This window comes from Papaver somniferum, chromosome 11 (assembly GCF_003573695.1).
Source record: "Papaver somniferum cultivar HN1 chromosome 11, ASM357369v1, whole genome shotgun sequence".
Lineage (NCBI taxonomy): Eukaryota > Viridiplantae > Streptophyta > Magnoliopsida > Ranunculales > Papaveraceae > Papaver > Papaver somniferum.
The window spans coordinates 54,148,374-54,159,882 of NC_039368.1; the positions used below are offsets into that span (position 1 = coordinate 54,148,374).

An 11,509-nucleotide genomic window follows, 5' to 3' on the forward strand; every position below is an offset into this window, starting at 1 on the left:
TGAGGAACTAAACCTTCTGTCTCCATTCAATGCTTGGGCACCACCTCATCACCTTCATAATCTGTGAACCATTTTCCTCAGCAGCCAACACACTATATATAATTTCCAATATTGAAGGGGTAGGCACTACATCCTCACTTCCACCATCCTCAAGACTGTGAAACTTATTGACAGAGTGTGGAATTCCTCTAAACTCCAAAATTGGAGCTCCAACTCCTCCACTACTCACATCATTAGAGACATCAATCTCCAAAGGTTGTAAAACATCCCCTCCTTCTGAGTTATTCAACCCTTGAGAAAAAGAATGACCAACCTCGTGATCATCCTTCGCAGAGCTTGATTTTTGCCCTAACAGTGTTGGTGCCACCAGATTTGGCTTATAGTGCAAGACATGTCTCGACTCATCCAAACACGTTTTACGACTCAACTCAGCCGACACCGACTCCTCAACACGGACTGATTTAGCTCCAGAAATTGTAGGAGCCGTCAAAATCGAATTTAAGATATTTTGTTTATTCTCAAACACAATAACCAGCCTGTTAAATTCCTCCAGCGAAGCCTTTTTTTAGGATCAAATTTATAATCCCATTCAATGGAAACAGCCTATTTTTGGTCTCCGTCTTCCACCAAAAGAATCGCATGAATTATACAGAATTCTCCTCTAACCGAAATTCTGAAAAATTTTAAACTTTCCTTTTTCAGCGAGTTGTCTGTTATTTCCACTAATCCCCCCAAAGATTCTCCTATGGATCTGAACATCTTGTAACTCCAAAAACGATGAGGATTACCTCTAATTTTTAACCATTTCTGAAAACAATTCATCGAACGGATTGGAATTAAATCCTGCTCAGACTGCACCTTAACATTCTTTTCCTTTGACACCTCCCTAATTGCCTGGTATTGAGACAACGTAATCACTGAATCATCAACAATTAAATTTTTTGGTCTCCAAAAATCTAACCAGTAATCCCTGACAAGATCAATATAAGCAGATTGCTCATCAATAATTTCCATGTCTAAAAATGAATCCCACTCCATCTGTTTGAGAACCTCTCTTGCAACTCTTTGCCATCTGACCACGCCTTTAATTCTGATCACCCCTCTACATCTAGTGTTTGTGATTTCTTTACTCGGTAGAGCATGTTGAAAATTAGCACTTGAAGGTGGTGATTGAGGCGACCTCCTAACCACATTGTTAATCTTTAGAACCCTGTGTATTTCTTTCCAAAGAACTGACAAATAATAGCTTCCTTCTCCACATGGTACACAAAGAGCATAAGATATATCTTCATCTCCCCTTCGTACTCTTTATATTCTCAGATATCTCCCAACATCATTCTCTTTAACTCACAAAGATAAGCAGCTTCTCCTTCCCTTCTCGGCCATCTTCTCTTTTTTCCTCGCAATTTACTCGCCTCCTTCATACGATCTACCAACCAAAATGTTGACTCCATCGAAAAGTGAATCCATGAACAAAAACCTCTTCTCTTCCTCTCCTCCATCCTAATTCCTCTAGTATTTCCTAAAGTTTCCATGGAAACGAAAAAAATCTTCCTCTCTAGATGCAGCACATTTTGCGCTCCTTCTCTCTCCATAATTTTGCCTCAGTTGAATGAATATTTTGAAATATGTTTCACTTTTTTTTTTGCTAAAGAAACAAATATATTAATTTTTAAAATTGTTAAGAAAGAAAATAAAGAGGAAGGAACCCATTATGGGTTCAAGAACAATACAAAATTTCAAGCAAACCTATAATAAGGTTGCACTGGACTCTCTAGACAATTTAAAAAGCTTGGTTTTATTGAGTATAGACATCTCTGACCACTGTTCATACTGGCTCCCTTTTTTGCTAGATTGTTAGCAGAATTGTTTTTTCTCTGTATCCATGTCTGAATTGAACATCAATATTGTCTCTGCACACCTTCCATCTTGACCAGAATATCCAAGGGATCTTGTTTTGAGTAAATGCTTGTATCGCTGCTGATGAGTCTGACTGAACTAGAGCTTTCTGCCAATGATTTGTTATAGCCCATTCTAGTGCTCTAAGTACTGCTATAAGTTCAGCTATAAAATTAGTTGCTAGACCAATACTTCCATATTCTGCAACAACAAATCCACCAGAATTATCTCTGCCAATAAAACCAAATCCTGCATTCCCAGGATTTCCTCTTGATGCCCCATCACAACAAAGCAATATAGTATTTTCAATGGGAAAAAGAAAGTATAATTCAATGGCCTGCATTACTTTAACTGATCTGCAGGGGATATCAAAGTATCTGAGGATGGCTAAATCATAAGAACCATTTCTCATATCACCTGTGAGTCTAACTCTGCATTCATGAACCATATTCTTGACTTTCTTTTAAAGAGAAGTCCAGCTTATATGTTGATTCTCAAAGCAAGCATCATTTCTAGCTTTCCATAGTTCCACCATGGTGCAATAAGCAGCAATACACCATATTTCTTTAATGACCTGACTTTTCATTTTGACAAATTATATTATATCATTAAATGATAATGGGTTTAAGAAGTTGAATATACCTCTAAGCCAATCCCACAGATGTTGTCCATAAGAACAGTGCCAAAGTATATGATCCATATTGTCTTGATCCTGTAAGCACAGATAACATCTAGAAGCCAGATTGAAACCTTTAGATTTTAGTTTTTCTTCTGTGGCACAAACATCTCTTGTTATTTTCCAAATATTGCTTGTAGTAGATGGATGGACACAACTTTTCCAAATGTGCTTGTACCAATTTAGTTTAGGTTTCTTCTTTCATATTCTGTTTACAGCATGAGATACTATAAATTGACCTAAATGATGACCAGCCCAAACCATTTTATCTACACCATTGTTCAGAATGGGCAGATCTTCAATAGAGAAGTATTTGAGCATTTGTTTGGAAATCTGCCATTGATGATTGACTATTAGTTCACTTACTTTCATATTGGAGTTCTGAGTAACATATTCTTCATTTGGGAATGCTTCATTCAGAGTGGTATCTAATATTCATTTATCTTTCCAAACATTTATTGAAGAACCATTTCCTACTATCCATCTAGTATCAGCATCAAGTTCATATTTCACCCATTTAAGCCCTGGCCATACAGATGATTGCTTGTAATGAGAAATCTATTCATTATTTTTATTTTTGAACTTAGATAGCATGAATTTAGCCCATTCTTCATCCACAGTAGCTTCATTAAAAGAGCTTTATTATATCTTCAATTCTTCTTAAGCCCAAACCACCTTCTTCAACAGGAGTGCAGGTTTGTTACCATTCAAGAGTAACACTCTTCCTCTTTTCTGGATTGCCAGTCCATAAAAAAATTCTTATGATCTTTTCACATGCTAGAATTACACTTTTAGGCCATCTATAAATGGACATTGAGTACACAGGAATACTGCATAGAACAGTTTTAATCAATGTAATTCTTGCTCTGAAGTTAAGAAGTTTACCCATCCATCTAGCTAACTGAGACTGCATCTGTTCAAAAAATTGCCATACATGTATAGTCTTTATCCTTCCAGGAGTAAGAAATACACCCAAGTATTTGTCTGGGAATTCAGAGAGGGTGATTTGAAGATAATCTGCAATGCTACTTTTTCTACTTCTGTCAATCCCATCAACAAAACATTTGATTTTTTCTCTACTTATTATCTGACCAGAAACTAACTGATAACTATGAAGTATCTGAAGTAAGTTGTTGAGAGAATTCTTGTGTCCATCGCAGAAAATGAAGATATCATCTGCAAAAAATAAATGGGATGGATGGTATACCTTTTCTGATGACCATGGGTTGTATTTTACCTTCACTTATGCACTGTGTAATCTGTCTGCTTAGTAGGTCCTCATCAATTACAAATAATAAGGGTGAGAGTGGATCTCCTTGCTTGAGTCCTCTACTAATACCAAAGTAACCCACTGGTCCACCATTGTGCATAATAGAAATCTTGGTTTTCTTCAGAAGTATTAATATACAGTCACAGAATGCCTGTGAGAAACCATAATGTAGTAGAACTGAGATGAGAAATTCCCAACTAAGAGTGTCAAAGGCCTGAGAAATATCAAGTTTTAATCCAACATTCCCACCCCTTCTTTTAGTCTTCATTTCATTCACTAATTCAGATGCAATTAGTATTTTCTCATTGATGCACCCGTTTTTTATGAATGCACCTTGTTGAGGTGATATCACTTTAGATATAATGCTGCACATTCTCATTGATATAATCTTTGTGAATATTTTGAAGCAAAATTTACTCAATCCAATTGGTCTAAACTGGTTTTCCCTTTTTTCACCTTTAACTTTTGGAATCAGCACCAAAAATTTTTAGTTAAGACCATTGGGGATGAACTTGTGCCTCCAGCAGTAAGTGATTGCTGCCATCAGATCTTTTTGAATTATGTCCCAAATGGATCTATAGAAGGATCCAGAGAATCCATCTGCCCCAGGTGCACTGTCTTGATTTAAGTCAAAAAAATGTTGCTTTAATCTCATCAGCATTAGGTATGTGTTCAAGAAGTATATTGTCTGAAGTAGTTACCACTTTAGGTATAGCAGAAAAAGTATCATCAGAGAAGGAGACTGGCTGAGCTTGAAATTTTGTATTGAAGTGGTTAATTAATATATCAGCTATTCCTTGTTGTGTTGAAATGATATTTCCATTATTATTCTCTAATTCAGCTATAGAGTTATGAGCTTGTCTTATCTTGATTTTAGTGTGAAAAAAATTTGAGTTAACATCACCTTCTTTGATCCATGCAACTCTGGCTTTTTGGCTCATCATGGTATTGTATTGTTGTGCAACTATACTATACTTCCCTTTTGCTGTCACCCAATGATTCAATAACTCCAAGTTAGTGGGGTCTTCATCAGAAGCTACATTTGTCTCAAGTAATTTTTCTTCAGCTTTTTGGAGTTCAAATCTCACATCACCAAAAACTTCCCAATTCCATTTCTTAAGTATTGCCTTTAAGATTTTCAATTTAGACATAAATAGAAAGATATGATTACCTGTAATATGTTCATCCCGTGTACTTTTGACTACCTGTAGGAAGCCTTCATGTTGAATCCACATCTTTTGAAATCTGTATGGAGCATTTGGAGGTTTTGGAATAACATAATTAGAACCAATGATAACTCCATGATCAGAAATACCTCTTGTTGTGACTTTGTAGTTCTACCTACCATAAATATTTAACCCACTACACCAAATTCCCGGATTAGTAACAGAAATTCGTAACGGATTAGTGGCCGTTACGAAATCACATTACAAATGGTCGTTACGAAAAACTTTGTAACATGCTATGGTCGTTACGAATTTTACAAAATTTTGTAACAGATGTTACCCGTTACGAAATTTTTTATAGGCGTGCCAGCCACACGCTTCGTCACACCTGGGTCGTAACACCTGGAATCTGTACGTGTGCCATTCACACGCGTCTCATTGTGTTTCCACCCAAACTGAAAAACACTAGAGGATATTTACTCCCATGCGTGTGCGATTCACATGCGTGATATGGGTATACCCTAATAAAAGCAGATCGAATTTTCACTCGACCAAAATTCCATTATCTCTCTTTCTTCATTCTTCTTCTTCTGTTCCCTGGAGAACCATTAACAATCTCCTTTGTATTACCACCACTATCAACAGCAACGTCAAAAACAACCAAATCTCTTTCAAAATCAATAAACCATCGATTAGATTTCATACCTTACTTCATGGAACAAGGTTCAATAAACTTTGAGTTCTAGATCTAGGTTTTTTAATGGGTTTTCAAAGTTTTGAAGTTAATGATTTCGAGTGAAATAGTGATAGATCGAATGGCTTTTTGGAGATAATCAGTTATTATTGAAGGAAGAACACAAATTTCAGAGAGGTTGAATTTCTTTCTCCATCAAGGGAGCTTAATTAAAGATCACGGTGATTCAAAATGATAAGTTCTTTAAACCCAATTCCATTTTTCATTGCATATTCACATCTATATTGTTTAATTTTTGTTTAATCGAAATATTGAATTTAAGATTTTGTAAAATTGATTTTAGGGTTTTGAGAGTTGGGAACTCTGTTTGAAACGTGAAATTTTTTTGCAGGAAGAGGAGAATGAGAATTTCGACAGTGTAATTAAGACGAAGAAGATGAGGGGAAAGGGGGGAATTTATGAGATTAATGGCTTCAGAAAAAAAACAGATTCAGAAGATTCAGATACAGGGTGGAGGGAGGAGAGAAAAGAGAAAAATTGTGCTAGTGGAAGTACAAGTAGAAGAAGAAGCAGAAGAAGACCACCTCCACATTCTTTTTCTTGTTTTGCAGAAAGGGTTTCTAAGGATGGGCGAATAAAGATGTCTGTGGAGACATCAAAGAAGAACAAAGTGAGCTCTTTTTCCATTTATATTTTGATTTACAATTACAATTTACAGCCTTGTTTTGCTGTGATTTTCTGTTTATGAGATTAATTATTTGTTGTCAATAAGTAGGGGAAAGAAGAGGAGTTTTTAAGATGTCACCAATGTGTTGGTTTGACATACAAAGGGGTGGTTGTTTGTTGCAAAAACTGTTAAGTTAAACACTACTGTTTGACGTGCATTCGTCGTTGGTAACACTCAATAGAGAAGTTGTTTCGTTTCGCATTGTTCATTAAATACATATGTTGGTGATCTAATATGAACTAATTCATGCTTTTGTGTTGTTTTTTCATGGTGCACAGGTATCCTGGGCATACAACTGAAGCGATTGCAGAGTCTTTCCCATTTTGTCATGGAAGCTGTAATTGCAAAACCATGCTTGCGTTTTTGCAACATGTCTAAGGTTGATATTTTTGTACTTGCTGTTAGCTTTATTAAAGTAACCACTTGACCTTATTCAATTTATGAGTTCCATCCTTATGCAGCATTTGTAGAGCCAGAAAATGAAGATGGAGGCAGAAGAGAGACTTAAATATTGTAAATATTTGTTACAAGCTCTTTTACCAGTCTTAAATCAAATCCACGAAGAGCAAGCAATGGAAAAGGAGCTCGAGGCGAATATTCAAGGTGCCTGGCTTAAGCTTGTTCAACATTCATTTTTTTTATATTTGTCCGTTTTGAGTTAAGCACTATGTTTCTTTACTTAGAATAAATATTCTCAAAGATCAAAGTAATGTATGTTGGAAAGTGCTGGGTCAGGCTCATGCTTTTTTTTTTATGTCAGTCAACTGTTTATGGTCTTTCCAGTTATTTGTAGTTATCTCACTACCTTCATGTTCTTTTATCTAGAAAATGGGCCTTACAGTTGAGTGTACGAGATTGCAATCGAGCTGTTGTACGTCTTCCTTCCTACACAAAGGTAAGGTTGTTATTTCTGAATGTAAGATAATGCTGCATGAATTGCTTAAACTTTATTTGTTGAATCGCCTCTTGGAAAAGATAAGCTTATATGGTTTGCATTATGGTAAAAACCTCATAGTTAAATGCATCTTCCAGCTCTGAATTGCGTTTTGTTTTTTCCGTAGTCTAACCTAACTGTGAGAGGTTGAGTTTGCGTTTCTCAAAACTGTTTGTCATCGCTTAAGGCATGGTATAGGAGAGGGATGGAAAATGCTTCTATGGGAAACTACAAGGATGCAATCCAGGATCTAGATATTGCCATGAACATGGAACTTTCCTCCGGTGGAAACAGTAAAATAAAAGAGGAACTTGAGATAATTAAAAAACAAAGTCGCAGAGTAAAAAACTCACGTAAGAAGGCCAGCAATATGAATTGTAACTCCATTGGTTAGTACATCTCCACTGTTATCACTTTTTAAGATGAGCAGTTTTGTTATCTTTATCGTGAATTCTAGAAAATGCTCCTATTGGGTGACTCCAGTTTCTGTTAAGGTACTACGTATCTTTGGAATATGACTCATTGTCTATGATTTATGTTAAATCCTACTTATTTGTATGATGTTACAGAAGGTGGTTCACATAATATGGCTGCATCATAGCCAAGCATTTTTTTTTCTTTCGCCTCACCCTAAAGATTGAATTATAATTGTTGAGCAGGAATATCAGTTCTAGGTAACTAGTCTATTTGAGAGGAATATCACTTCTAGGTAACTAGTCTGTTTGAAATGTATTACAGAAACACAGATTATGGATGAGATTAATGAGCAGATTGAGAACATGAAGCAGGTTCAGGGAGCGTTGTGAAACCCTATTGGAGCAGCTGCTGACTTTGATGAGTTAACCTTTTGTATTTTATTTTTGTTAAGATTAAAATTAACCTTGACCGGAGTGTGATAGTTATCTTTGTTGGTTGTAGGATGAATTGGAATCTGAACTCGAGGAGTTGGAAGGAGCTGAGTTGGAGGAACAACTTTTACAACCTGCAACCATGGTAATCATGGTAAGACATTGGCAATCATGGTAATCATTTCTAATCATGACTTGGGTTCTATTGCTTAGTAATTCTTGTAATGGTCTGATTTTCTTTTTGTTTTTCTTACCGCGCAGTTATGATGAAAAAGCTTTGACGAAGAAGATTTTGCACTCGTAGTTGCGGCTTCAGCACCTGCAACTCTACCACCTACAATTCAGACAATTCACAGTTGATACGTCAAAAGTTATAGGTAGCTCTTCTTTTTTATATGTGTGTTATGTTTCCGTTTACTTGACCTCTGAGCATTATGAAACAATTACCGGATGTAACTTACAATATTTGTTCTTCATAGCTGATACTTGCGTTTTTCATTTCTATGCTTATTTATTTTGCTTGATGCAGCTGGAGTGATCAAAGATTAACCAAATGATGAAAGCTTAAGGGATCAAATGGTTGGCTCCAGTTGGGATTCTGATAGTAAGTGTTCTTATGCTAAGTCTACTACCAAACTCCTCATTTTTTTCTCTCTTTTCATTGACTGTTACTTGGCATTTTGGGTTTCCACTATTTAAAACTTAAAATGCTATTAGATAAATGTAATGTACTCTTATTCGATCCTTTATCCTTACGTTGTTGGCCACTAATTGATATCTGCCAAGTTTCCTTCACATAGTTTTGTTGTATATTCTCAATGGTTGTGCTTTGCATGATTGTTTAGTTTTCTGGTTATTTTCACGGTTGCAGCAACATAGCTGTTATAAATACTCATGGATTAGAAATCATACATGAATATTATGGCACATAGTATCCTTCTAAGATGTCTTACTGTTGTTTTCATATCTCCTCAGCTATGCGGTGGCAGATCTTTCGAGGGGTTCCCGTCGGTGTTTCTCCGGCAACTTGAGCTGTTGGAAGGACAAGAGGGCTTATACCCCTGAAATCATATTCAAGCAAGAGGTTCTACCATTAATGGCAGCCATTAGCTCCCTTTGTAGCTGCAAGTTTTGAGTAAGTTTCTGCTTATAGTGATTTAGAGAATGAACTGAACTTAGGAACTTAGTAGGTTTCTATGAATTTCCTCAGAATTTGATACTTTACAGTAACATATCTTTTTGGTACTTAATAGAATTTCTATTCTTTTTGAATTTGTATTCTTCTTTGAATTGATTGAATGTTGATATGATTGATTGATTGAAAAAAGTATTGAATGTGGGTTATGGATAGAACGAAAGATGTGTAGGATATTTGGAATGACAGGCGTATTTCCTACAGAAAATGAACCGCCGGTCAATATTGACCTGGTCAGAATTGGTCAGGATTGACTATTTTGACCAGGTCAATATTGATTGGCAGTAAAAAAAATTGCTGTTACCAAAATATTCGTAACGGCTTGCAGATGTTACGACTGTCAGGTTACAAAATTTCGTAACGGCTGTTGCCTGTTACGACATGCCACGTAGTAACGGCTAAAGCCTGTTACAGATTCCGTTAGAACCCAAAATTCGTAACGGCCCCACTGCCGTTACAAAAGAATTGTAATACACCTTTTTGAAACAGGCACCAGCCGTTACAACCCGTTTTAGTAACGACTTGGTTCTGTTTCTAATCCCAAATTTTGGTGTAGTGACCATTGAGCATTGAAGACAACTCTATCTGAATTACACAATATTCTTTTCTTACCTGCTCTGGCATTACCCCAAGAAAATTCCAAACCACTTTTAGGTGCTTGAATTAGATTACAAGTATCTAAACAATCATTAAAGTCAGACATAGCTCTCACCAGAGGAGGTCTGCCACCAACTTTTTCATCCACATAAGTTATTACCACACAACGTTTCAAAATTCAATTCAACTCCGGATATTAGGAACCACCAATAAGACTCTCGGATTTGATAAAAGGATTTTGTTATCTTGTGCATCTGTCAAGAGTAACATATGTATTCGAAGATAATATAATTATTGGTGGAAATTAAATATATGTCCCTCATTCTGATGACCCTCACATATATCCCTAAAAAACTTTATAAATATCCCTGATATTATAATTGTGAATTTTTCCAAAAAATAATAATTATCATACTACCTTATTTAACCTTTCTCTCTTTCTTTCATTCTTCTTCGTTTCTGATACAGAAATAAAAATTAAAAAGAAGTCGCATCGCTCCCACCATCATCTTCATCGACCCACCACTAGCACATTCTCGCCGCCACCACAACCAGAATCACGATCTCCATCACGTCCGCCACTAGTATCAACAGAGATATCACGATTTGTGTTCGATTTCAATGATTTCTAAACCAGAATCAGAAATTGATTTTGTTTTATTGGTTTTGGATTTGGAATTGTAGATTCAGATTTCAAGTTGTGGGCTCAGATTTGTTTTTTTTTGTTTTCGATTTCAACGAATTTCTAAACCAGATTCAGAGATCGATTTCAAGTTGCAGATTCAGATTTCTGAGAGATCGAGATTGTTGGTTCAGAAAATGGTATGTTTCAACTTTCTTTTAGGTTTTGTTATTAATTTTTAGTATTATTGCTTCTGAAACTGGTGAGGCTCAATTTTTTTTTTAGGTTTTTGGTTGAAAATTTTGGTGAATGTTCTTAACCTCCAAATATTGATTCAACTAGTGGTTTTATGGGATGGTAACAATGGTGTTGTTACATTTGGTGGTGTTTGTTTGATATCTTGAGTTGCGAAACATCAAAATAGTTTTTTTGTATTTGTTTTGATCAATTATAGTTGGAGTATTTTATGTTCTTCTTCCCTAATTCAATCACATTATCGTTTTATGGTCATATCGTTCATGTATATCTCTGGATTTCGGTTTTTATGGGATCAACTCTTGTTTTTGACCCAATTTTTATTGGATTAACTACTATTGTTGATCCCATTTATTGGATCAACTCCTGTTGTTGACCCAATTTTTTATAGGATCAACTATTGTTGTTGATCCAATCAACTCCTATTTTGACAACATTTCCTTGGATTAGTATAATCATGCTTGTAGTTTAAACCATGTTTGTAGTTTAAATCATGTAAAGTTATTTAAATGTTGAATTTGTGGTGCAATGGTAGCATGACTGACTGCATGTCAGATGATGCGTGTTCAACTCACGCCAAGTTCACTCTGGATCAACTTTCATTGTTCATCCATTTTAGGGGATCA

At 35.8% G+C, this 11,509-nt stretch overlaps 1 long non-coding RNA gene across 2 annotated transcripts; it reads left to right on the plus strand.

Moving 5' to 3' along the window:
* Positions 1-5,588: 5,588 nt before the first annotated feature.
* LOC113323737 lies at positions 5,589-9,486 on the plus strand. Of its 2 annotated transcripts, none has more exons than XR_003347797.1 (11): positions 5,589-6,375; positions 6,481-6,599; positions 6,711-6,811; positions 6,894-7,035; positions 7,258-7,327; positions 7,494-7,755; positions 8,105-8,204; positions 8,285-8,388; positions 8,476-8,591; positions 8,744-8,818; positions 9,190-9,486. It is a non-coding gene; the product is annotated as an uncharacterized LOC113323737 (long non-coding RNA). The 2 variants fall into 2 exon arrangements; XR_003347796.1 differs by having other exon boundaries at positions 8,285-8,368.
* Positions 9,487-11,509: the final 2,023 nt, after the last annotated feature.